The sequence below is a fragment of the Leptosomus discolor genome, chromosome 5 (assembly GCF_034619465.1).
Source record: "Leptosomus discolor isolate bLepDis1 chromosome 5, bLepDis1.hap2, whole genome shotgun sequence".
Lineage (NCBI taxonomy): Eukaryota > Metazoa > Chordata > Aves > Leptosomiformes > Leptosomidae > Leptosomus > Leptosomus discolor.
Window position 1 is genome coordinate 70482108 of NC_141395.1, and position 27830 is coordinate 70509937.

General features: G+C 57.0%; 7 pseudogenes; all 7 read left to right on the plus strand.

Annotated features, from left to right (window-relative positions):
• Positions 1 to 109: 109 nt before the first annotated feature.
• On the plus strand, positions 110 to 430 carry LOC147415617 (feather keratin pseudogene; annotated as a pseudogene).
• A 4240-nt stretch (positions 431 to 4670) lies between these two features.
• On the plus strand, positions 4671 to 4991 carry LOC147415618 (feather keratin pseudogene; annotated as a pseudogene).
• A 3979-nt stretch (positions 4992 to 8970) lies between these two features.
• Positions 8971 to 9291, plus strand: LOC147415619 (feather keratin pseudogene; annotated as a pseudogene).
• Positions 9292 to 12620: 3329 nt separating this feature from the next.
• On the plus strand, positions 12621 to 12941 carry LOC147415620 (feather keratin pseudogene; annotated as a pseudogene).
• Positions 12942 to 17181: 4240 nt separating this feature from the next.
• Positions 17182 to 17502, plus strand: LOC147415621 (feather keratin pseudogene; annotated as a pseudogene).
• A 3979-nt stretch (positions 17503 to 21481) lies between these two features.
• Positions 21482 to 21802, plus strand: LOC147415622 (feather keratin pseudogene; annotated as a pseudogene).
• Positions 21803 to 25132: 3330 nt separating this feature from the next.
• Positions 25133 to 25453, plus strand: LOC147415623 (feather keratin pseudogene; annotated as a pseudogene).
• The last annotated feature ends 2377 nt before the right edge of the window (positions 25454 to 27830 follow it).

A 27830-nucleotide genomic window follows, 5' to 3' on the forward strand; every position in this document is an offset into this window, starting at 1 on the left:
CCCCACACCACGCCTCCCCGCTCCACCGCCCTCCTCCAACCCCTCACAACCCCCACGCCCCTCCGCTCTCTCAACACCCTCTCTTCCAGGGACCCTCCACACCACCCCCATGGCCTGCAACAGCCTCTGCAGCCCCTGCGGACCCACCCCGCTGGCTAACAGCTGCAACGAGCCCTGTGTCAGGCAGTGCGAGGACTCCCGTGTCGTCATCCAGCCCTCCACCGTGGTGGTCACCCTGCCGGGTCCCATCCTCACCTCCTTCCCCCAGAGCACCGCCGTCGGATCCTCCTCATCGGCTGCCGTGGGCAACGAACTCAGCGCCCAGGGAGTGCCCATCTCCTCCGGCGGCTTCGGCCTCGGCTACGGCTTCGGCTATGGCTTCGGAGGCCTGGGCTGCTACGGCGGCAGGAGAGGCTGCTACCCCTGCTAAGGGCCCTCGCCACCACCCCTGACACAAACTTCCCACACCCAGGAAGCCACAGCATGGATTCAGGAGACACCTTCAGGCCTTTGCAGGCCAACGGGCTTCCCATCCACTGGTTCTCCTCTCCAAGCACAAAGCAAGCAGGGAAAGGGCCAGCCTGGCCTGCCTGGAAACATGGCCCGTGGACCTCCTGCTCTTCTCCCATTTCCCTCTTTGCATTGTGCCTTCTGCTATGTCCACTACTCTACGCTGCAAACGCCTTCTCACAAGCCAGACACAACAGTGGACTTCCACTTTTCTGCTCCCACTGTGGGCCGGAAAGATCTCGGTGCTCTGGCGAGACCTACAGCAAGGAAAGGGCTTCGGCTAATGGTCGACCTACTGCCACCTCAGGCTGGCTCCCTTCCACTTGCCGCTCCTGTCTTTTCATTGCTTTTTTCCACAATAAAGTATTCCTGCATCCCATCCTCACATGCCTCCTCTGCCTTTCTTCTCCCAAGGGTCTGCCATCCTCACCCAGCACAAAGCCAGGGCTCAACAGGCCATTGGGGTGGGTGGAAACAGGACGCAAATCTCTCTACGAGGTATGTCCCCAGCAACAACAACCACTCAGAGCAGCACAAGGGGCCTTCTAGAAAGTGACACATGGTCACGTTCACTTGCCCAAACAAAGGGTTGGACATGCTTATGCGCTACTACCCAGGCCTGTGACACACGCTCTCCATGGCACCACGACTTGACCAACTCTCTTCCCCTGCACAATTCTCTGGTCATAACAGCAATCAAAATGCAGGAAGTAGAACTACGAAGGAAACTCTAGAGATCATCTTGTTCATCCTTATCTACTGAAGCAGGGTCACGTCCAGAAGGCTATCCATGACCACGTCCACTCAGGATTTCAGTATCTCCAAGGGTGGAGATTCCAACACCTCCCTGCACAACTGGTTCCACTGATTGACCACCCTCTCACTGAAAAAGCCTTGCCTTCTGTCCAAGGCAATGGCACGTCTTGTCAGCTTTCTCCATTCACCCTTGTCCTGGCCGTGGGCAACCAGGAGAAGAGTCTGACTCCCCGGTCCTCATGCCCTCCTATCAGCAGTTCAGACACATTGATTACATCTCCCCTGCGCAGACTCGCCTCCTTGCTGGAAAGAACTCTCAGCTCTCTCAGATTCTCCTCATGGAAAGGATGCCCCGTCCCTTCAGAGATTTGGTGGCCCTGCACTCAACTCACTCCACCAACTTCAGTTCCTTCTTCCACAGTGGAACCCTCAACTGCACACACAACTCCACACAGGGCCCCACCAGTGCTGAAGACAGAGCAAGATCACGTCCCCACGAACTGCTGGCAACGCTCTTCCCAACGCCGACCTGGAGACTCTTGGCCTCTTTTCCCTCAAGGCTGCATTACTGCCTCGTTGTACGCTGCTTCTCCATCAGCACCACAAAGTCATGCTCAGCAAAGGTGCTTTCCAGCCTCTTGGCCACCACCGTGTCCTGATGCCCAGCGCTATTCCTGCCCAGATGCAGGACTTGGCATTTCCTCCTCTTCAACTTCAGGAGATTCCTCTCTGCCCCAATCTCCAGCATCTCCAGCTCCCTGTGAGTGTTGCCACAACCATCACATGCCTCAGCCACTCCACCATAGATTGCAGCATCTGCCAGCTTCCTCTGAAGGGGGCACTTGTCCCACTGCCCACATCATTGAGCAGGTTCTTCAGCATGGTTGGCCCCATGGGTCTGACTCCTGGGCTACTCCGTTTCACACTTGCCTCCAACTGCACCACAAGCCTCTCTGCTCAGCTGTTATACCTACTTTGATGTCCACCTCACTGGCCACTTACGCAATCCAGAATTTCTCATCTGGTTGTTGAGCATGGAAGGGCAGAAAGCGGCAAAGGCTTTATAGAAAACTCCAAGGAAACACCAGTCATGGCTGTCTCCTCATCCACAAAGCTACTCACTTCAAGCCAAAAGACATGGAGGTTAGTCAAACATGATTTTCCCTCCATAAATGGATGCTGATCACTCCCCATCACCTTCTTGTTTTCCGGGGCTTGGCAGTGCTTTCCTGGACTATTTCCTCCACTACCTTTCCTCAAAATGATGTCAGGCAAGGCAGCCTTTGCTTTCCCAGAACTTCGTTGCTGATCTTCTTCAAGTAGCAGGTCTATGAGCTCCCTTCCAGGCCTCCGGAGCTGCTCCCACGCATCAGGACTTGCAGAAGGTCACGGAGAGCAGCCACCCAAGGACGTCGGCCAGCTCCCTCTGCATTCGTGGCTATGACCTCTCAGGCATCAATGACTTGGCTACATCCAGACGCAGAGCAATCCTTCCCACCTCCCTTCATCTTCCTCAGCAACAACCACTGCTCGCCTGACAAACAGCCTGCTAAACACTCCCCTTGGCTCCACTGGGGCAGGCCTTGCCCTTCACCAACCCTTATACACGCATCCACCACCACCACCAGGGCCTCGGCTCTGCAGACACGTCCTGCATCCTCGCCTCCAGTTCCCCTCGCCAATCTCCAAATCCTCTTTCTGACCGTCAAACCCTGTGCAGAGAAGGGGCCTCACCCCTCAGCACTCACCCCAAGTAAGGACCCCAAAGGCCCTGGCTCCCCTCCTGATGCTCCTACTCGCCCTCTGCCTGTCGACACAGTCACAAATTCTCCACAAACTCACCTGCCCTTGCACCGTATCCCATGTACATTCACAGAGCCACTAAGGGTTGAAAATACCTTTAACTTTATCGAGTCCAACCGTTAACCTAACACTGCCAAGTCCACCACTAAACCATGCCTCTAAGCATCACGCCTACACGTCCTTTAAACACCTCCCAGGATGGTGACTCCACAACCTCCCTCGGCAGCCTGTTCCACTACTTGATAACACTGGTGCTGATGGAATTGTCCCCAATATCAATCTAGGCTTCCTCGGCACAACGTGAGGCCATTTCCTCCCCTCCTATCACTCCTCACTAGGAATAAGAGATTGACACCCAGTTCACTACAACCTCCTCTCGGGACTGACACCCACTTCACTACAACCTCCTCTCGGGAGATCGAAGGCAGTGATAAGGTCTCCCCTCGGATGTCCCCTTCTGTAAATTAAACATCCCCAGTTTCCTCAGCTGCTCCTCAGAAATCTTTTCTCTAGATCTTCACCAGCTTTCTTCTACTTGGTTAGAAGCATCATACCACAGCCCCGGCTGCAAACATGCCTGACTCAGCTAAGAGGAGTTATACAGATGGGCCAACACAAGCCATTGGGGGCCACGGATGGCTTCCCCACATCACAGGGATTGATAGCTCTGACCCAGGGCAGACAGGACAACGTCCTGCTCTCACAAACAGCCCTCCTCTGGCTGCATCAACTGCCAGACCACAGAGGGCTCCAGGGGGCACAAGCCCAACCTGGCAGCCTCCGTTCTCCAAGCTACGACCTCACAAGCATGAGGGGCACCAAGACACCCTACGGAAAAGGCCAGGCCTAAAGACAGGCTGAGTGATTGGCATCAAGGCAGGGAGGGACAAAACACGATGGAAGGGGCAGCCCCTCACACCCAGCACACCTGCAGAGCCCAGACCAGCCAGCCAAGAATGCGAGGAAATGAGGTCCCGTCTTCACAACGCACCCCCAAACCACACCACACGAGTGCCATGGGATGATCTCACGGATGACACAAAACCACTGGGACGCTTAGGCCAAGTGTTCTGCCCGCCCTGACACGCGCCACCAGCACCAAGCCTTTGGCCTCTAAGACTCTCACTTCAAAGCTGCCGCCAGGGCCAAGGGGACACGTCCTCGAGAGCAGGACATGAAGAGGGAGCGTTGCGGCCAGGGAAACACACCCCACTCATTGCTATCAGGGCTGGGGCAGGCAAGAGCTGCCTGCTGCCAAATGCCGTCCTGCCCCAAGGCCGTCCCGCCCCTCGCGCACCACCATAAAAGCCGGCCCAGCGCCTCTCTCCCTCACACACCTCTCCTCCTCACGCCTTCTCCTCCCCGCTCCCCAAGGTCAGCCGCAACCCCCTGACCCTCCTCCTCCTGCCCCACCTGGCCCCTCTCTCCCACCGCACTCAGCCCCAGCCTCACCAGCCCTCACGCCTCCCCACCGCCGCGCACGCTCCCCACAGCCCCACACCACCCCTCCCCGCTCCACCGCCCTCCTCCAACCCCTCGCGCCCCCACGCCCCTCCGCTCTCTCAACACCCTCTCTTCCAGGGACCCTCCACACCACCCCCATGGCCTGCAACAGCCTCTGCAGCCCCTGCGGACCCACCCCGCTGGCTAACAGCTGCAACGAGCCCTGTGTCAGGCAGTGCGAGGACTCCCGCGTCGTCATCCAGCCCTCCACCGTGGTGGTCACCCTGCCAGGACCCATCCTCACCTCCTTCCCCCAGAGCACCGCCGTCGGATCCTCCTCATCGGCTGCCGTGGGCAACGAACTCAGCGCCCAGGGAGTGCCCATCTCCTCCGGCGGCTTCGGCCTCGGCTACGGCTTCGGCTATGGCTTTGGAGGCCTGGGCTGCTACGGCGGCAGGAGAGGCCGCTACCCCTGCTAAGGGCCCTCGCTACCACCCCTGACATCAGCCTCCCACACCTGGGAAGCCACGGCATAGATTGAGGACACACCTTCAGGACCCTCCGCCTCTGCATGGCTGGAAATACACGCTGCTGTGGCAAAATCTACTGCAAACAAAGGATCTCAGCTGATAGCCACCCCGCTTGCAACTCAGACCTGTTCTCTTCAACTTGCTACTCCTGACTTTTCTGTGGGTTTTTTCTACAATAAAGTTCTCCTGCATCCCAGCTTATCATGCCTCCTCTTCCTTTCTTCTCCCAATAGTCTGCCAACCTCACCCAGCACAAAGCTAGGGCTCAACAGCCCATTGGGGTGGATGGAACCGGCTGACAAGGTCTCTCATACGAAGTGCGGCCCCAGCTAGAGCCACAACTCACAGCAGCACAGGGGGCCTTCCAGAGCATGACACATGCCCTTCACTTGCACAAACACGGGCTCGGAGATGCTAATGCACTACTACCCACGTCCCCGACGCAAGCTCCCCGTGGTACCACATGCTTCACCAACTCTCTTCCCCAGCACCACTCTCTGGCCATCACAGCAATCAGAAACGTTAAGTGCGCAAGGAAACTCTGGAGATGATCTTGTTCATCCAAACCTGTTCAAGCAGGGCCAGCTCGAGCAGGCTGTCCACAACCATATCCAGTGTAGAATTTCAGTATCTCCAAAGATGGAGATTCCAACACCTCTCTGCACAACCACTTCCACTGTTGGAACACCCTCAAACTGAAAAAGCCTTGCCTTCTCTTCCAGGGCAGTGGCACGTCTTGTCAGCTGTCTCCATTCACCCTTGTCCTGGCCGTGGGCACCACGAGAAGAGTCTGACTCCCTGGTCTCATCCCCTCCCATCAGCAGTTTAGACACACTGATGACAGCTGCCCTATGCAGATTTGCCTCCTGGCTGAATAAAACTTCCAGCTCTCTCAGCTTCTCCTCATACTAAGGATGTCCCTGTCCCTTCTGCATCTTGGTGGCCCTATACTTGCTCCACTAAGTCCAGATCCTTCTTCCACAGGAGAGCACTCAACTGCACACACAACTACACATGGGGCCTCACCAGTGCTGAAGGCACAGCAAGATCACTTCCCCATGAAGTGCTGGCAATGCTCTTCCCAACGCCGCCCTGGAGACTCTCGGCCTCTTTTGACCCAGGCTGCATTGCTGCCTCGTAGTCCGCTGCTTCTCCACCAGCACCACAAAGTCGTGCTCAGCAAAGGGCCTTTCCAGCCTCTTGGCCACCACCATGTCCTGCTGCCCAGAGCTATTCCTCCCCAGATGCAGGACATGGCATTTCCCCCTCTTCAACTTCAGGAGATTCCTCTCTGCCCCCGTCTCCAGCCTCACCAGCTCCCTCTGAAGGGCGCCACAGCCATCCCGTGCCTCAGCCACTTTGACACATTATGCATCATCCGTCCACTTGCTGAGGGGGCACTTATCCTACTGCCCGTGTCATTGAGCAGGGTCTTCTACAAGGTTGGCCCCATGGATCTGGCACCTGGGCCTCACCACTTGACACTTGCCTCACACTGCACGTGAGGCCACTCACCACAAGTCTCTGGGCCCAGCCCTTCCACCACTTTGCAGCCCACCTCACTGGCCATTTACACAACCCATCATTTCTTGGCTGGTTGGTGAGACTGCAAGGGGAGAAAGCGGTTACGTCTTTATGGAAACTCCAGGGAAAGACCTGCCACAGCTCTCTCCTTGTCCACAAAGCCACACACTTCAAGGTAGAAGACACAGAGGTCGGTCCAGCATCATGACCACTTCATAAATCCATGCTGATCGCTTGCCATCACCATCTTGTTTTTCTGGGGCTTGGCAGGGCTTTCCAGAAACATTTCCTATATCATATTCCGTGAGAATTATGTCAAGGTTACGCAGCCTCCAATTTATAAGATCTTCCTTCAACACACAAGAGCTCTGAGCTCTCTTCCATCCACAAAATGCTCCCAGCCACCAGGAGTTTCACAAGATAATGGAGAGTAGCCACCCAAGGACATCAGCCAGCTCCCTCAGCATTCGTGACTACGAACTCTCAGGCCTCAGCGACTTGGCTATATCCAGACGCACAGCAATCCTTCCTACCTCCCTTCATCGTCCTCAGCAACAACCACTGCTTGCCTGACAAACAGCCTGCAAAACACTCCCCTCGGCTCCACTGGGGCAGGCCTTGCCCTTCACCAACCCTTCCGCACGCACCCACCACCACCACCAGGGCCTCGGCTCTGCAGACACGTGCTGCATCCTCGTCTCCACTTCCCCTCGGCAGTGTCCAAATCCTCTTTCTGCCCGTCAAACCCTGAGCAGGGAAAAGGCCTCACCTCTTGGCACTCACCCCAAGTAAGGACCCCAAAGGCCCTGGCTCCCCTCTTGACGCTCCTGCTCCCGCTCTGCCTCTTGACACACTCACGGGGCTTCCACAAACAAAATATCCTTGCAGAGTGTCCCATGTACAATCATAGAGCCACTGAGGTTGGAAAATACCCTTAACTCTATCGAGTCCAACCATAAACCTAAGACTGCCAAGGCCACCAATAAACCATGCCTCTAAGCATCAGGTCTACACGTCTTTTAAACACCTCCCAGGATGGTGACTCCACCACTTCCTTGGGCATCCTATTCCATTGCTTGATAACTCTTTTGGTGTTGAAATTGTCCCTAATATCCAATCTACACCTCCTGCGGTGCAAGTTGAAGCTGTCTCCACTCCTCACTAGGGATAAGACACTAACACCCACCTTGCTACAACCTCCTTTCACATTGTGACAGAGAAAACTTCTCCCCTCAGCTGTTACCTTCAGCAAACTAAAGACCCCCAGTTCCCTCAGCCACTCCTCATAAGACGTGTTCTCCAGATCCTTCACCACGTCCTTGCTCTTCTTTGGACACATCATACCAGAGCTCAGGCTGCAAACATGCCTGCCCTAGCTAAGCAGACTGATAAAGAGAGGACAACACAAGACTTTGAGGACCACGGATGGCCTCCCCACATCACAGGGCTTGAGAGCTCTGACCCAGGGCAGACAGGACAACGTCCTGCTCTAACAAAAGCCCTCCTCTGGCTGGTTCAACTGTCAGCCCATAGGGGGCCCCAGGAGGCACAAGCCCAACCCTGAAGCCTCCTTTCTCCCAGATACAACCTCACAAGCATGAGGGGCACCAAGACACCATCAGATCACACCCAACGGCAAAGGTCAGGCCTAAAGACAGGCTGAGTGATTGGCATCAAGGCAGGGAGGGACAAAACACGATGGAAGGTGCAGCCCCTCACGCCCAGCACACCTGTAGAGCCCAGACCAGCCAGCCAAGAATGTGAGGAAATGAGGTCCCGTCTTCACAACGCACCCCCAAACCACACCACACGAGTGCCATGGGATGATCTCACGGATGACACAAAACCACTGGGACGCTTAGGCCAAGTGTTCTGCCCGCCCTGACACGCGCCACCAGCACCAAGCCTTTGGCCTCTAAGACTCTCACTTCAAAGCTGCCTCCAGGGCCAAGGGGACACGTCCTCGAGAGCAGGACATGAAGAGGGAGCGTTGCGGCCAGGGAAACACACCCCACCTCATTGCTGGCAGGGCTGGGGCAGGCAAGAGCTGCCTGCTGCCAAATGCCGTCCTGCCCCAAGGCCGTCCCGCCCCTCGCGCACCACCATAAAAGCCGGCCCAGCGCCTCTCTCCCTCACACACCTCTCCTCCTCACGCCTTCTCCTCCCCGCTCCCCAAGGTCAGCCGCAACCCCCTGACCCTCCTCCTCCTGCCCCACCTGGCCCCTCTCTCCCACCGCGCTCGGCCCCAGCCTCACCAGCCCTCACGCCTCCCCACCGCCGCGCACGCTCCCCACAGCCCCACACCACCCCTCCCCGCTCCACCGCCCTCCTCCAACCCCTCGCGCCCCCACGCCCCTCCGCTCTCTCAACACCCTCTCTTCCAGGGACCCTCCACACCACCCCCATGGCCTGCAACAGCCTCTGCAGCCCCTGCGGACCCACCCCGCTGGCTAACAGCTGCAACGAGCCCTGTGTCAGGCAGTGCGAGGACTCCCGCGTTGTCATCCAGCCCTCCACCGTGGTGGTCACCCTGCCAGGACCCATCCTCACCTCCTTCCCCCAGAGCACCGCCGTCGGATCCTCCTCATCGGCTGCCGTGGGCAACGAACTCAGCGCCCAGGGAGTGCCCATCTCCTCCGGCGGCTTCGGCCTCGGGTACGGCTTCGGCTATGGCTTCGGAGGCCTGGGCTGCTACGGCGGCAGGAGAGGCCGCTACCCCTGCTAAGGGCCCTCGCCACCACCCCTGACACCAACCTCCCACACCCGGCAAGCTACGGCATGGATTGAGGACTCACCGCCAGGCACTTGCAGGCCGTTGGGCTTCCCATCCATGGCTCCTTCTCTCCAGGCACAAAGCAAGCAGGGAAGGAGCCAGCCCGACCTGTCTGGAAAAGCGGCCCATGGATCTCTTCCTCTTCTTCCGCTTCCCTCTTTGCGTTGTGCCTTCTGCTATGTCCACTACTCTATGCTGCAAACGCCTTCTTACAAGCCAAACACCACTGGGGATTTCCACTGTTCCGCTCCCACTGCAGGCCAGGAAGATCATGGTTCTCTGCTGAGACCTACAGGAAGGAAAGGACTTTGGCTGATGGTCGACCTACTGACAGCTCAGACCAGCTCCTTCCACTTGCCGCTCTTGCATTTTCACTCTTTGTTTTCCTCAATAAACATCTTCATCCCAGCCTAACATGTGTCCACTCCATTTCTTCTCCCAGGGCTCTGACATCTTCAACCAGCACAAACCTGGGGCTCAACAAGCCATCGGGCTACGTGAAAAAGGGCCATGGGACCTCTCTTAGAAAATAGGTTATGGCCATCCACAGCATCAAAAACTGACACTTGGGGTCTTCAAGAATGTGACACAAGCCCATCACCTGCTTTAGTTAAAGTCTCGGACATCGCAACGCTCCCCTGCACACACCTCTGATGAGATCTCCCCATGCCAGCACACGCTTCACTATCTCTCTTCCCCACCATGACCCTCCAGCCCTCCCAGCAAACAGAATCACAGAACCATTGAATTCATCAGGAACTCTGGAGAGCGTTGGCTTCAACCACACCGCTCAAACAGGGCCAGTTCCAGCAGAGGTTATCCAGGACTACGGCCAGTCAGGGTTTCAGTATCTCCCAGGACACAGACTCCACCACCTCTTCCACACTTGGACCACCCTCACACGCAAAAAGCCTTGCCTTCTTTCCCCAGGGAATTCCATCTGCTTTCCATTGTGCCCACAGCCTCTTCTCTTACTAGTGCGCACTGCTTCAAAGCGACGGGATCCCTCCACTTCATTCCCTCCCGGCTGCGATTTAGGCCCATTCATGGCCTCCTCCCTGCATTTCCTTATCTCCTGGCTAAACGCTCCCAGCTCTCTCAGATTCCTCTCCTAGGAAGGAGGCTCCAGCCCCTGCACCATCTCCCATGGTGGCCTGCACTCTCTTGCTCCAACAAGCCCCTGACCTTCTCACACTGAGGAGCCCAGAACCACACACAGCACTTCACACAGGACCTCACCAGTGCTGAGCAGAGAGGAAGGGTCACCGCCCTCAACCTGCTGGCAACGCTTCTCCAAATGCTGCCCTCGAGACCCGTGGACCCTTTAGCCAAAAGGTTCATTGCCACCTCATGGGCCATATGTTCTCCACCAGGAACACAAGATCCTGCTCTGCTAAGCTGCTTTCTCTACAGTTGGCCCCCCAGCCACTGCTTCTACCTGGGATTGGCTCCTCCCCAGAAACAGGACTTTGCATCTCCCCTCGCTCACCTCCATGACAGACATTCCTCTGTGCAGTGCAACGAAATCAGGTACCTCCCGCAGCATTTCTGCTTCAAACCATCTTTCCCCATGGACGTATGTACAGCCTGTTGCACAACTCTCTCTTTCAGGGGAGGGGGGCACCTGTGAGTCCACTGGCACCCCCAGCACAGCCCAGCGTGCCTCTTGCCTGCCAGGCCCTCCAGCACCCCTCCACTCACAAGCCCCGTTTGGAGCACTGGGCAATCATCAACGGCACAAAATTTAACAAGAGCAAATGCCACGTTCTGCACCCAGGACCGGGGTGAACGCTGCACACCAGCAGAAATGGGGAGAGGAGGTGCTGGAGAGCGGCCCTGCAGAAAGGGCTGTGGGGCTGCTGGCTGACAGCAGGCTCAGTGTGAGTCAGCAGTGCCCTGGCAGCCAAGAGGCCAAAGCCCACCCCGGGGTGCATCAACCATCACCAGCCGGTCAAAAGAGCTGATTATCCCGCTGTAGTGAGCCTTGGTGCCGCCTCTCCTTGAGTATTGTGTGTAGATCTGGGTCCTACCATCTCAAAAGGATGTGAAGGTCTTCAGTGCATCCCGAGGAGGGCAACAGAGCTGGTGGAAGGGCTGGAAGGCATGGCCTGTGAGGAGCGGCTAAGGAATTTGCGTTGGTCTAGTTTGGAGAGAAGGAGGCTGAGGAGAGACCTCATGGCTCTCTGCAGCTTCCTGAGGACGGGACACGGAGAGGAAGGTGCTGAGCACTTCTCCCTGGGATCCAGGGAGAGGATTTGTCGGAATGGTTCAAAACTGCATCAGGGAGGTTCAGACTCGAGAGTAGAAAATAGTTCTTTATCGAGAGGGTGGTCAAACACAGGAACAGGCTTCCTGGAGAGGTGGTCAATGCCCCAAGCCCGTCAGCGTTTAAGCGGCATTTGGAAAAACAATGCCCTTAATAACATGCTTTAACTTTTGGTCAGTCCCAAAGTGGTCAGGCAGCTGGACTAGATGATCACTGTAGGATCTTTCCCAATGGACTCTTCTAGTCCAGTCTAGTCCAGCCCAGTCTATTGTGCTCCATCAACCCCTTGGCATGCAAACATCCCCTCGAGGTTCTCGGGAGCAGTGCCCAGCGCAGCAGGCACGCCTCCCATTTCCCCTCCACTACGTCCAATCCCTCTCTTGCCCCACAAGGACCTGAGAAATGATCGCAGGCAACAGGATGCGAGTGCCATGGGATGACCTCACTGCTGACACCCCAATTCTCCCATTGTTTATTTACATCTCCAAATGCCCTGACACAGAACTTCCATGCAAATTCACCCAAACACCTCCTCTCACCTCAAAGCTGCCGCCAGGGCCAAGGGGACACGTCCTCGAGAGCAGGACATGAAGAGGGAGCGTTGCGGCCAGGGAAACACACCCCACCTCATTGCTGGCAGGGCTGGGGCAGGCAAGAGCTGCCTGCTGCCAAATGCCGTCCTGCCCCAAGGCCGTCCCGCCCCTCGCGCACCACCATAAAAGCCGGCCCAGCGCCTCTCTCCCTCACACACCTCTCCTCCTCTCGCCTTCTCCTCCCCGCTCCCCAAGGTCAGCCGCAACCCCCTGACCCTCCTCCTCCTGCCCCACCTGGCCCCTCTCTCCCACCGCGCTCGGCCCCAGCCTCACCAGCCCTCACGCCTTCCCACCGCCGCGCAAGCTCCCCACAGCCCCACACCACCCCTCCCCGCTCCACCGCCCTCCTCCAACCCCTCGCGCCCCCACGCCCCTCCGCTCTCTCAACACCCTCTCTTCCAGGGACCCTCCACACCACCCCCATGGCCTGCAACAGCCTCTGCAGCCCCTGCGGACCCACCCCGCTGGCTAACAGCTGCAACGAGCCCTGTGTCAGGCAGTGCGAGGACTCCCGTGTCGTCATCCAGCCCTCCACCGTGGTGGTCACCCTGCCGGGTCCCATCCTCACCTCCTTCCCCCAGAGCACCGCCGTCGGATCCTCCTCATCGGCTGCCGTGGGCAACGAACTCAGCGCCCAGGGAGTGCCCATCTCCTCCGGCGGCTTCGGCCTCGGCTACGGCTTCGGCTATGGCTTCGGAGGCCTGGGCTGCTACGGCGGCAGGAGAGGCTGCTACCCCTGCTAAGGGCCCTCGCCACCACCCCTGACACAAACTTCCCACACCCAGGAAGCCACAGCATGGATTCAGGAGACACCTTCAGGCCTTTGCAGGCCAACGGGCTTCCCATCCACTGGTTCTCCTCTCCAAGCACAAAGCAAGCAGGGAAAGGGCCAGCCTGGCCTGCCTGGAAACATGGCCCGTGGACCTCCTGCTCTTCTCCCATTTCCCTCTTTGCATTGTGCCTTCTGCTATGTCCACTACTCTACGCTGCAAACGCCTTCTCACAAGCCAGACACAACAGTGGACTTCCACTTTTCTGCTCCCACTGTGGGCCGGAAAGATCTCGGTGCTCTGGCGAGACCTACAGCAAGGAAAGGGCTTCGGCTAATGGTCGACCTACTGCCACCTCAGGCTGGCTCCCTTCCACTTGCCGCTCCTGTCTTTTCATTGCTTTTTTCCACAATAAAGTATTCCTGCATCCCATCCTCACATGCCTCCTCTGCCTTTCTTCTCCCAAGGGTCTGCCATCCTCACCCAGCACAAAGCCAGGGCTCAACAGGCCATTGGGGTGGGTGGAAACAGGACGCAAATCTCTCTACGAGGTATGTCCCCAGCAACAACAACCACTCAGAGCAGCACAAGGGGCCTTCTAGAAAGTGACACATGGTCACGTTCACTTGCCCAAACAAAGGGTTGGACATGCTTATGCGCTACTACCCAGGCCTGTGACACACGCTCTCCATGGCACCACGACTTGACCAACTCTCTTCCCCTGCACAATTCTCTGGTCATAACAGCAATCAAAATGCAGGAAGTAGAACTACGAAGGAAACTCTAGAGATCATCTTGTTCATCCTTATCTACTGAAGCAGGGTCACGTCCAGAAGGCTATCCATGACCACGTCCACTCAGGATTTCAGTATCTCCAAGGGTGGAGATTCCAACACCTCCCTGCACAACTGGTTCCACTGATTGACCACCCTCTCACTGAAAAAGCCTTGCCTTCTGTCCAAGGCAATGGCACGTCTTGTCAGCTTTCTCCATTCACCCTTGTCCTGGCCGTGGGCAACCAGGAGAAGAGTCTGACTCCCCGGTCCTCATGCCCTCCTATCAGCAGTTCAGACACATTGATTACATCTCCCCTGCGCAGACTCGCCTCCTTGCTGGAAAGAACTCTCAGCTCTCTCAGATTCTCCTCATGGAAAGGATGCCCCGTCCCTTCAGAGATTTGGTGGCCCTGCACTCAACTCACTCCACCAACTTCAGTTCCTTCTTCCACAGTGGAACCCTCAACTGCACACACAACTCCACACAGGGCCCCACCAGTGCTGAAGACAGAGCAAGATCACGTCCCCACGAACTGCTGGCAACGCTCTTCCCAACGCCGACCTGGAGACTCTTGGCCTCTTTTCCCTCAAGGCTGCATTACTGCCTCGTTGTACGCTGCTTCTCCATCAGCACCACAAAGTCATGCTCAGCAAAGGTGCTTTCCAGCCTCTTGGCCACCACCGTGTCCTGATGCCCAGCGCTATTCCTGCCCAGATGCAGGACTTGGCATTTCCTCCTCTTCAACTTCAGGAGATTCCTCTCTGCCCCAATCTCCAGCATCTCCAGCTCCCTGTGAGTGTTGCCACAACCATCACATGCCTCAGCCACTCCACCATAGATTGCAGCATCTGCCAGCTTCCTCTGAAGGGGGCACTTGTCCCACTGCCCACATCATTGAGCAGGTTCTTCAGCATGGTTGGCCCCATGGGTCTGACTCCTGGGCTACTCCGTTTCACACTTGCCTCCAACTGCACCACAAGCCTCTCTGCTCAGCTGTTATACCTACTTTGATGTCCACCTCACTGGCCACTTACGCAATCCAGAATTTCTCATCTGGTTGTTGAGCATGGAAGGGCAGAAAGCGGCAAAGGCTTTATAGAAAACTCCAAGGAAACACCAGTCATGGCTGTCTCCTCATCCACAAAGCTACTCACTTCAAGCCAAAAGACATGGAGGTTAGTCAAACATGATTTTCCCTCCATAAATGGATGCTGATCACTCCCCATCACCTTCTTGTTTTCCGGGGCTTGGCAGTGCTTTCCTGGACTATTTCCTCCACTACCTTTCCTCAAAATGATGTCAGGCAAGGCAGCCTTTGCTTTCCCAGAACTTCGTTGCTGATCTTCTTCAAGTAGCAGGTCTATGAGCTCCCTTCCAGGCCTCCGGAGCTGCTCCCACGCATCAGGACTTGCAGAAGGTCACGGAGAGCAGCCACCCAAGGACGTCGGCCAGCTCCCTCTGCATTCGTGGCTATGACCTCTCAGGCATCAATGACTTGGCTACATCCAGACGCAGAGCAATCCTTCCCACCTCCCTTCATCTTCCTCAGCAACAACCACTGCTCGCCTGACAAACAGCCTGCTAAACACTCCCCTTGGCTCCACTGGGGCAGGCCTTGCCCTTCACCAACCCTTATACACGCATCCACCACCACCACCAGGGCCTCGGCTCTGCAGACACGTCCTGCATCCTCGCCTCCAGTTCCCCTCGCCAATCTCCAAATCCTCTTTCTGACCGTCAAACCCTGTGCAGAGAAGGGGCCTCACCCCTCAGCACTCACCCCAAGTAAGGACCCCAAAGGCCCTGGCTCCCCTCCTGATGCTCCTACTCGCCCTCTGCCTGTCGACACAGTCACAAATTCTCCACAAACTCACCTGCCCTTGCACCGTATCCCATGTACATTCACAGAGCCACTAAGGGTTGAAAATACCTTTAACTTTATCGAGTCCAACCGTTAACCTAACACTGCCAAGTCCACCACTAAACCATGCCTCTAAGCATCACGCCTACACGTCCTTTAAACACCTCCCAGGATGGTGACTCCACAACCTCCCTCGGCAGCCTGTTCCACTACTTGATAACACTGGTGCTGATGGAATTGTCCCCAATATCAATCTAGGCTTCCTCGGCACAACGTGAGGCCATTTCCTCCCCTCCTATCACTCCTCACTAGGAATAAGAGATTGACACCCAGTTCACTACAACCTCCTCTCGGGACTGACACCCACTTCACTACAACCTCCTCTCGGGAGATCGAAGGCAGTGATAAGGTCTCCCCTCGGATGTCCCCTTCTGTAAATTAAACATCCCCAGTTTCCTCAGCTGCTCCTCAGAAATCTTTTCTCTAGATCTTCACCAGCTTTCTTCTACTTGGTTAGAAGCATCATACCACAGCCCCGGCTGCAAACATGCCTGACTCAGCTAAGAGGAGTTATACAGATGGGCCAACACAAGCCATTGGGGGCCACGGATGGCTTCCCCACATCACAGGGATTGATAGCTCTGACCCAGGGCAGACAGGACAACGTCCTGCTCTCACAAACAGCCCTCCTCTGGCTGCATCAACTGCCAGACCACAGAGGGCTCCAGGGGGCACAAGCCCAACCTGGCAGCCTCCGTTCTCCAAGCTACGACCTCACAAGCATGAGGGGCACCAAGACACCCTACGGAAAAGGCCAGGCCTAAAGACAGGCTGAGTGATTGGCATCAAGGCAGGGAGGGACAAAACACGATGGAAGGGGCAGCCCCTCACACCCAGCACACCTGCAGAGCCCAGACCAGCCAGCCAAGAATGCGAGGAAATGAGGTCCCGTCTTCACAACGCACCCCCAAACCACACCACACGAGTGCCATGGGATGATCTCACGGATGACACAAAACCACTGGGACGCTTAGGCCAAGTGTTCTGCCCGCCCTGACACGCGCCACCAGCACCAAGCCTTTGGCCTCTAAGACTCTCACTTCAAAGCTGCCGCCAGGGCCAAGGGGACACGTCCTCGAGAGCAGGACATGAAGAGGGAGCGTTGCGGCCAGGGAAACACACCCCACTCATTGCTATCAGGGCTGGGGCAGGCAAGAGCTGCCTGCTGCCAAATGCCGTCCTGCCCCAAGGCCGTCCCGCCCCTCGCGCACCACCATAAAAGCCGGCCCAGCGCCTCTCTCCCTCACACACCTCTCCTCCTCACGCCTTCTCCTCCTCGCTCCCCAAGGTCAGCCGCAACCCCCTGACCCTCCTCCTCCTGCCCCACCTGGCCCCTCTCTCCCACCGCACTCAGCCCCAGCCTCACCAGCCCTCACGCCTCCCCACCGCCGCGCACGCTCCCCACAGCCCCACACCACCCCTCCCCGCTCCACCGCCCTCCTCCAACCCCTCGCGCCCCCACGCCCCTCCGCTCTCTCAACACCCTCTCTTCCAGGGACCCTCCACACCACCCCCATGGCCTGCAACAGCCTCTGCAGCCCCTGCGGACCCACCCCGCTGGCTAACAGCTGCAACGAGCCCTGTGTCAGGCAGTGCGAGGACTCCCGCGTCGTCATCCAGCCCTCCACCGTGGTGGTCACCCTGCCAGGACCCATCCTCACCTCCTTCCCCCAGAGCACCGCCGTCGGATCCTCCTCATCGGCTGCCGTGGGCAACGAACTCAGCGCCCAGGGAGTGCCCATCTCCTCCGGCGGCTTCGGCCTCGGCTACGGCTTCGGCTATGGCTTTGGAGGCCTGGGCTGCTACGGCGGCAGGAGAGGCCGCTACCCCTGCTAAGGGCCCTCGCTACCACCCCTGACATCAGCCTCCCACACCTGGGAAGCCACGGCATAGATTGAGGACACACCTTCAGGACCCTCCGCCTCTGCATGGCTGGAAATACACGCTGCTGTGGCAAAATCTACTGCAAACAAAGGATCTCAGCTGATAGCCACCCCGCTTGCAACTCAGACCTGTTCTCTTCAACTTGCTACTCCTGACTTTTCTGTGGGTTTTTTCTACAATAAAGTTCTCCTGCATCCCAGCTTGTCATGCCTCCTCTTCCTTTCTTCTCCCAATAGTCTGCCAACCTCACCCAGCACAAAGCTAGGGCTCAACAGCCCATTGGGGTGGATGGAACCGGCTGACAAGGCCTCTCATACGAAGTGCGGCCCCAGCTAGAGCCACAACTCACAGCAGCACAGGGGGCCTTCCAGAGCATGACACATGCCCTTCACTTGCACAAACACGGGCTCGGAGATGCTAATGCACTACTACCCACGTCCCCGACGCAAGCTCCCCGTGGTACCACATGCTTCACCAACTCTCTTCCCCAGCACCACTCTCTGGCCATCACAGCAATCAGAAACGTTAAGTGCGCAAGGAAACTCTGGAGATGATCTTGTTCATCCAAACCTGTTCAAGCAGGGCCAGCTCGAGCAGGCTGTCCACAACCATATCCAGTGTAGAATTTCAGTATCTCCAAAGATGGAGATTCCAACACCTCTCTGCACAACCACTTCCACTGTTGGAACACCCTCAAACTGAAAAAGCCTTGCCTTCTCTTCCAGGGCAGTGGCACGTCTTGTCAGCTGTCTCCATTCACCCTTGTCCTGGCCGTGGGCACCACGAGAAGAGTCTGACTCCCTGGTCTCATCCCCTCCCATCAGCAGTTTAGACACACTGATGACAGCTGCCCTATGCAGATTTGCCTCCTGGCTGAATAAAACTTCCAGCTCTCTCAGCTTCTCCTCATACTAAGGATGTCCCTGTCCCTTCTGCATCTTGGTGGCCCTATACTTGCTCCACTAAGTCCAGATCCTTCTTCCACAGGAGAGCACTCAACTGCACACACAACTACACATGGGGCCTCACCAGTGCTGAAGGCACAGCAAGATCACTTCCCCATGAAGTGCTGGCAATGCTCTTCCCAACGCCGCCCTGGAGACTCTCGGCCTCTTTTGACCCAGGCTGCATTGCTGCCTCGTAGTCCGCTGCTTCTCCACCAGCACCACAAAGTCGTGCTCAGCAAAGGGCCTTTCCAGCCTCTTGGCCACCACCATGTCCTGCTGCCCAGAGCTATTCCTCCCCAGATGCAGGACATGGCATTTCCCCCTCTTCAACTTCAGGAGATTCCTCTCTGCCCCCGTCTCCAGCCTCACCAGCTCCCTCTGAAGGGCGCCACAGCCATCCCGTGCCTCAGCCACTTTGACACATTATGCATCATCCGTCCACTTGCTGAGGGGGCACTTATCCTACTGCCCGTGTCATTGAGCAGGGTCTTCTACAAGGTTGGCCCCATGGATCTGGCACCTGGGCCTCACCACTTGACACTTGCCTCACACTGCACGTGAGGCCACTCACCACAAGTCTCTGGGCCCAGCCCTTCCACCACTTTGCAGCCCACCTCACTGGCCATTTACACAACCCATCATTTCTTGGCTGGTTGGTGAGACTGCAAGGGGAGAAAGCGGTTACGTCTTTATGGAAACTCCAGGGAAAGACCTGCCACAGCTCTCTCCTTGTCCACAAAGCCACACACTTCAAGGTAGAAGACACAGAGGTCGGTCCAGCATCATGACCACTTCATAAATCCATGCTGATCGCTTGCCATCACCATCTTGTTTTTCTGGGGCTTGGCAGGGCTTTCCAGAAACATTTCCTATATCATATTCCGTGAGAATTATGTCAAGGTTACGCAGCCTCCAATTTATAAGATCTTCCTTCAACACACAAGAGCTCTGAGCTCTCTTCCATCCACAAAATGCTCCCAGCCACCAGGAGTTTCACAAGATAATGGAGAGTAGCCACCCAAGGACATCAGCCAGCTCCCTCAGCATTCGTGACTACGAACTCTCAGGCCTCAGCGACTTGGCTATATCCAGACGCACAGCAATCCTTCCTACCTCCCTTCATCGTCCTCAGCAACAACCACTGCTCGCCTGACAAACAGCCTGCAAAACACTCCCCTCGGCTCCACTGGGGCAGGCCTTGCCCTTCACCAACCCTTCCGCACGCACCCACCACCACCACCAGGGCCTCGGCTCTGCAGACACGTGCTGCATCCTCGTCTCCACTTCCCCTCGGCAGTGTCCAAATCCTCTTTCTGCCCGTCAAACCCTGAGCAGGGAAAAGGCCTCACCTCTTGGCACTCACCCCAAGTAAGGACCCCAAAGGCCCTGGCTCCCCTCTTGACGCTCCTGCTCCCGCTCTGCCTCTTGACACACTCACGGGGCTTCCACAAACAAAATATCCTTGCAGAGTGTCCCATGTACAATCATAGAGCCACTGAGGTTGGAAAATACCCTTAACTCTATCGAGTCCAACCATAAACCTAAGACTGCCAAGGCCACCAATAAACCATGCCTCTAAGCATCAGGTCTACACGTCTTTTAAACACCTCCCAGGATGGTGACTCCACCACTTCCTTGGGCATCCTATTCCATTGCTTGATAACTCTTTTGGTGTTGAAATTGTCCCTAATATCCAATCTACACCTCCTGCGGTGCAAGTTGAAGCTGTCTCCACTCCTCACTAGGGATAAGACACTAACACCCACCTTGCTACAACCTCCTTTCACATTGTGACAGAGAAAACTTCTCCCCTCAGCTGTTACCTTCAGCAAACTAAAGACCCCCAGTTCCCTCAGCCACTCCTCATAAGACGTGTTCTCCAGATCCTTCACCACGTCCTTGCTCTTCTTTGGACACATCATACCAGAGCTCAGGCTGCAAACATGCCTGCCCTAGCTAAGCAGACTGATAAAGAGAGGACAACACAAGACTTTGAGGACCACGGATGGCCTCCCCACATCACAGGGCTTGAGAGCTCTGACCCAGGGCAGACAGGACAACGTCCTGCTCTAACAAAAGCCCTCCTCTGGCTGGTTCAACTGTCAGCCCATAGGGGGCCCCAGGAGGCACAAGCCCAACCCTGAAGCCTCCTTTCTCCCAGATACAACCTCACAAGCATGAGGGGCACCAAGACACCATCAGATCACACCCAACGGCAAAGGTCAGGCCTAAAGACAGGATGAGTGATTGGCATCAAGGCAGGGAGGGACAAAACACGATGGAAGGTGCAGCCCCTCACGCCCAGCACACCTGTAGAGCCCAGACCAGCCAGCCAAGAATGTGAGGAAATGAGGTCCCGTCTTCACAACGCACCCCCAAACCACACCACACGAGTGCCATGGGATGATCTCACGGATGACACAAAACCACTGGGACGCTTAGGCCAAGTGTTCTGCCCGCCCTGACACGCGCCACCAGCACCAAGCCTTTGGCCTCTAAGACTCTCACTTCAAAGCTGCCTCCAGGGCCAAGGGGACACGTCCTCGAGAGCAGGACATGAAGAGGGAGCGTTGCAGCCAGGGAAACACACCCCACCTCATTGCTGGCAGGGCTGGGGCAGGCAAGAGCTGCCTGCTGCCAAATGCCGTCCTGCCCCAAGGCCGTCCCGCCCCTCACGCACCACCATAAAAGCCGGCCCAGCGCCTCTCTCCCTCACACACCTCTCCTCCTCACGCCTTCTCCTCCCCGCTCCCCAAGGTCAGCCGCAACCCCCTGACCCTCCTCCTCCTGCCCCACCTGGCCCCTCTCTCCCACCGCGCTCGGCCCCAGCCTCACCAGCCCTCACGCCTCCCCACCGCCGCGCACGCTCCCCACAGCCCCACACCACCCCTCCCCGCTCCACCGCCCTCCTCCAACCCCTCGCGCCCCCACGCCCCTCCGCTCTCTCAACACCCTCTCTTCCAGGGACCCTCCACACCACCCCCATGGCCTGCAACAGCCTCTGCAGCCCCTGCGGACCCACCCCGCTGGCTAACAGCTGCAACGAGCCCTGTGTCAGGCAGTGCGAGGACTCCCGCGTTGTCATCCAGCCCTCCACCGTGGTGGTCACCCTGCCAGGACCCATCCTCACCTCCTTCCCCCAGAGCACCGCCGTCGGATCCTCCTCATCGGCTGCCGTGGGCAACGAACTCAGCGCCCAGGGAGTGCCCATCTCCTCCGGCGGCTTCGGCCTCGGCTACGGCTTCGGCTATGGCTTCGGAGGCCTGGGCTGCTACGGCGGCAGGAGAGGCCGCTACCCCTGCTAAGGGCCCTCGCCACCACCCCTGACACCAACCTCCCACACCCGGCAAGCTACGGCATGGATTGAGGACTCACCGCCAGGCCCTTGCAGGCCGTTGGGCTTCCCATCCATGGCTCCTTCTCTCCAGGCACAAAGCAAGCAGGGAAGGAGCCAGCCCGACCTGTCTGGAAAAGCGGCCCATGGATCTCTTCCTCTTCTTCCGCTTCCCTCTTTGCGTTGTGCCTTCTGCTATGTCCACTACTCTATGCTGCAAACGCCTTCTTACAAGCCAAACACCACTGGGGATTTCCACTGTTCCGCTCCCACTGCAGGCCAGGAAGATCATGGTTCTCTGCTGAGACCTACAGGAAGGAAAGGACTTTGGCTGATGGTCGACCTACTGACAGCTCAGACCAGCTCCTTCCACTTGCCGCTCTTGCATTTTCACTCTTTGTTTTCCTCAATAAACATCTTCATCCCAGCCTGACATGTGTCCACTCCATTTCTTCTCCCAGGGCTCTGACATCTTCAACCAGCACAAACCTGGGGCTCAACAAGCCATCGGGCTACGTGAAAAAGGGCCATGGGACCTCTCTTAGAAAATAGGTTATGGCCATCCACAGCATCAAAAACTGACACTTGGGGTCTTCAAGAATGTGACACAAGCCCATCACCTGCTTTAGTTAAAGTCTCGGACATCGCAACGCTCCCCTGCACACACCTCTGATGAGATCTCCCCATGCCAGCACACGCTTCACTATCTCTCTTCCCCACCATGACCCTCCAGCCCTCCCAGCAAACAGAATCACAGAACCATTGAATTCATCAGGAACTCTGGAGAGCGTTGGCTTCAACCACACCGCTCAAACAGGGCCAGTTCCAGCAGAGGTTATCCAGGACTACGGCCAGTCAGGGTTTCAGTATCTCCCAGGACACAGACTCCACCACCTCTTCCACACTTGGACCACCCTCACACGCAAAAAGCCTTGCCTTCTTTCCCCAGGGAATTCCATCTGCTTTCCATTGTGCCCACAGCCTCTTCTCTTACTAGTGCGCACTGCTTCAAAGCGACGGGATCCCTCCACTTCATTCCCTCCCGGCTGCGATTTAGGCCCATTCATGGCCTCCTCCCTGCATTTCCTTATCTCCTGGCTAAACGCTCCCAGCTCTCTCAGATTCCTCTCCTAGGAAGGAGGCTCCAGCCCCTGCACCATCTCCCATGGTGGCCTGCACTCTCTTGCTCCAACAAGCCCCTGACCTTCTCACACTGAGGAGCCCAGAACCACACACAGCACTTCACACAGGACCTCACCAGTGCTGAGCAGAGAGGAAGGGTCACCGCCCTCAACCTGCTGGCAACGCTTCTCCAAATGCTGCCCTCGAGACCCGTGGACCCTTTAGCCAAAAGGTTCATTGCCACCTCATGGGCCATATGTTCTCCACCAGGAACACAAGATCCTGCTCTGCTAAGCTGCTTTCTCTACAGTTGGCCCCCCAGCCACTGCTTCTACCTGGGATTGGCTCCTCCCCAGAAACAGGACTTTGCATCTCCCCTCGCTCACCTCCATGACAGACATTCCTCTGTGCAGTGCAACGAAATCAGGTACCTCCCGCAGCATTTCTGCTTCAAACCATCTTTCCCCATGGACGTATGTACAGCCTGTTGCACAACTCTCTCTTTCAGGGGAGGGGGGCACCTGTGAGTCCACTGGCACCCCCAGCACAGCCCAGCGTGCCTCTTGCCTGCCAGGCCCTCCAGCACCCCTCCACTCACAAGCCCCGTTTGGAGCACTGGGCAATCATCAACGGCACAAAATTTAACAAGAGCAAATGCCACGTTCTGCACCCAGGACCGGGGTGAACGCTGCACACCAGCAGAAATGGGGAGAGGAGGTGCTGGAGAGCGGCCCTGCAGAAAGGGCTGTGGGGCTGCTGGCTGACAGCAGGCTCAGTGTGAGTCAGCAGTGCCCTGGCAGCCAAGAGGCCAAAGCCCACCCCGGGGTGCATCAACCATCACCAGCCGGTCAAAAGAGCTGATTATCCCGCTGTAGTGAGCCTTGGTGCCGCCTCTCCTTGAGTATTGTGTGTAGATCTGGGTCCTACCATCTCAAAAGGATGTGAAGGTCTTCAGTGCATCCCGAGGAGGGCAACAGAGCTGGTGGAAGGGCTGGAAGGCATGGCCTGTGAGGAGCGGCTAAGGAATTTGCGTTGGTCTAGTTTGGAGAGAAGGAGGCTGAGGAGAGACCTCATGGCTCTCTGCAGCTTCCTGAGGACGGGACACGGAGAGGAAGGTGCTGAGCACTTCTCCCTGGGATCCAGGGAGAGGATTTGTCGGAATGGTTCAAAACTGCATCAGGGAGGTTCAGACTCGAGAGTAGAAAATAGTTCTTTATCGAGAGGGTGGTCAAACACAGGAACAGGCTTCCTGGAGAGGTGGTCAATGCCCCAAGCCCGTCAGCGTTTAAGCGGCATTTGGAAAAACAATGCCCTTAATAACATGCTTTAACTTTTGGTCAGTCCCAAAGTGGTCAGGCAGCTGGACTAGATGATCACTGTAGGATCTTTCCCAATGGACTCTTCTAGTCCAGTCTAGTCCAGCCCAGTCTATTGTGCTCCATCAACCCCTTGGCATGCAAACATCCCCTCGAGGTTCTCGGGAGCAGTGCCCAGCGCAGCAGGCACGCCTCCCATTTCCCCTCCACTACGTCCAATCCCTCTCTTGCCCCACAAGGACCTGAGAAATGATCGCAGGCAACAGGATGCGAGTGCCATGGGATGACCTCACTGCTGACACCCCAATTCTCCCATTGTTTATTTACATCTCCAAATGCCCTGACACAGAACTTCCATGCAAATTCACCCAAACCCCTCCTCTCACCTCAAAGCTGCCGCCAGGGCCAAGGGGACACGTCCTCGAGAGCAGGACATGAAGAGGGAGCGTTGCGGCCAGGGAAACACACCCCACCTCATTGCTGGCAGGGCTGGGGCAGGCAAGAGCTGCCTGCTGCCAAATGCCGTCCTGCCCCAAGGCCGTCCCGCCCCTCGCGCACCACCATAAAAGCCGGCCCAGCGCCTCTCTCCCTCACACACCTCTCCTCCTCTCGCCTTCTCCTCCCCGCTCCCCAAGGTCAGCCGCAACCCCCTGACCCTCCTCCTCCTGCCCCACCTGGCCCCTCTCTCCCACCGCGCTCGGCCCCAGCCTCACCAGCCCTCACGCCTTCCCACCGCCGCGCAAGCTCCCCACAGCCCCACACCACGCCTCCCCGCTCCACCGCCCTCCTCCAACCCCTCACAACCCCCACGCCCCTCCGCTCTCTCAACACCCTCTCTTCCAGGGACCCTCCACACCACCCCCATGGCCTGCAACAGCCTCTGCAGCCCCTGCGGACCCACCCCGCTGGCTAACAGCTGCAACGAGCCCTGTGTCAGGCAGTGCGAGGACTCCCGTGTCGTCATCCAGCCCTCCACCGTGGTGGTCACCCTGCCGGGTCCCATCCTCACCTCCTTCCCCCAGAGCACCGCCGTCGGATCCTCCTCATCGGCTGCCGTGGGCAACGAACTCAGCGCCCAGGGAGTGCCCATCTCCTCCGGCGGCTTCGGCCTCGGCTACGGCTTCGGCTATGGCTTCGGAGGCCTGGGCTGCTACGGCGGCAGGAGAGGCTGCTACCCCTGCTAAGGGCCCTCGCCACCACCCCTGACACAAACTTCCCACACCCAGGAAGCCACAGCATGGATTCAGGAGACACCTTCAGGCCTTTGCAGGCCAACGGGCTTCCCATCCACTGGTTCTCCTCTCCAAGCACAAAGCAAGCAGGGAAAGGGCCAGCCTGGCCTGCCTGGAAACATGGCCCGTGGACCTCCTGCTCTTCTCCCATTTCCCTCTTTGCATTGTGCCTTCTGCTATGTCCACTACTCTACGCTGCAAACGCCTTCTCACAAGCCAGACACAACAGTGGACTTCCACTTTTCTGCTCCCACTGTGGGCCGGAAAGATCTCGGTGCTCTGGCGAGACCTACAGCAAGGAAAGGGCTTCGGCTAATGGTCGACCTACTGCCACCTCAGGCTGGCTCCCTTCCACTTGCCGCTCCTGTCTTTTCATTGCTTTTTTCCACAATAAAGTATTCCTGCATCCCATCCTCACATGCCTCCTCTGCCTTTCTTCTCCCAAGGGTCTGCCATCCTCACCCAGCACAAAGCCAGGGCTCAACAGGCCATTGGGGTGGGTGGAAACAGGACGCAAATCTCTCTACGAGGTATGTCCCCAGCAACAACAACCACTCAGAGCAGCACAAGGGGCCTTCTAGAAAGTGACACATGGTCACGTTCACTTGCCCAAACAAAGGGTTGGACATGCTTATGCGCTACTACCCAGGCCTGTGACACACGCTCTCCATGGCACCACGACTTGACCAACTCTCTTCCCCTGCACAATTCTCTGGTCATAACAGCAATCAAAATGCAGGAAGTAGAACTACGAAGGAAACTCTAGAGATCATCTTGTTCATCCTTATCTACTGAAGCAGGGTCACGTCCAGAAGGCTATCCATGACCACGTCCACTCAGGATTTCAGTATCTCCAAGGGTGGAGATTCCAACACCTCCCTGCACAACTGGTTCCACTGATTGACCACCCTCTCACTGAAAAAGCCTTGCCTTCTGTCCAAGGCAATGGCACGTCTTGTCAGCTTTCTCCATTCACCCTTGTCCTGGCCGTGGGCAACCAGGAGAAGAGTCTGACTCCCCGGTCCTCATGCCCTCCTATCAGCAGTTCAGACACATTGATTACATCTCCCCTGCGCAGACTCGCCTCCTTGCTGGAAAGAACTCTCAGCTCTCTCAGATTCTCCTCATGGAAAGGATGCCCCGTCCCTTCAGAGATTTGGTGGCCCTGCACTCAACTCACTCCACCAACTTCAGTTCCTTCTTCCACAGTGGAACCCTCAACTGCACACACAACTCCACACAGGGCCCCACCAGTGCTGAAGACAGAGCAAGATCACGTCCCCACGAACTGCTGGCAACGCTCTTCCCAACGCCGACCTGGAGACTCTTGGCCTCTTTTCCCTCAAGGCTGCATTACTGCCTCGTTGTACGCTGCTTCTCCACAGCACCACAAAGTCATGCTCAGCAAAGGTGCTTTCCAGCCTCTTGGCCACCACCGTGTCCTGATGCCCAGCGCTATTCCTGCCCAGATGCAGGACTTGGCATTTCCTCCTCTTCAACTTCAGGAGATTCCTCTCTGCCCCAATCTCCAGCATCTCCAGCTCCCTGTGAGTGTTGCCACAACCATCACATGCCTCAGCCACTCCACCATAGATTGCAGCATCTGCCAGCTTCCTCTGAAGGGGGCACTTGTCCCACTGCCCACATCATTGAGCAGGTTCTTCAGCATGGTTGGCCCCATGGGTCTGACTCCTGGGCTACTCCGTTTCACACTTGCCTCCAACTGCACCACAAGCCTCTCTGCTCAGCTGTTATACCTACTTTGATGTCCACCTCACTGGCCACTTACGCAATCCAGAATTTCTCATCTGGTTGTTGAGCATGGAAGGGCAGAAAGCGGCAAAGGCTTTATAGAAAACTCCAAGGAAACACCAGTCATGGCTGTCTCCTCATCCACAAAGCTACTCACTTCAAGCCAAAAGACATGGAGGTTAGTCAAACATGATTTTCCCTCCATAAATGGATGCTGATCACTCCCCATCACCTTCTTGTTTTCCGGGGCTTGGCAGTGCTTTCCTGGACTATTTCCTCCACTACCTTTCCTCAAAATGATGTCAGGCAAGGCAGCCTTTGCTTTCCCAGAACTTCGTTGCTGATCTTCTTCAAGTAGCAGGTCTATGAGCTCCCTTCCAGGCCTCCGGAGCTGCTCCCACGCATCAGGACTTGCAGAAGGTCACGGAGAGCAGCCACCCAAGGACGTCGGCCAGCTCCCTCTGCATTCGTGGCTATGACCTCTCAGGCATCAATGACTTGGCTACATCCAGACGCAGAGCAATCCTTCCCACCTCCCTTCATCTTCCTCAGCAACAACCACTGCTCGCCTGACAAA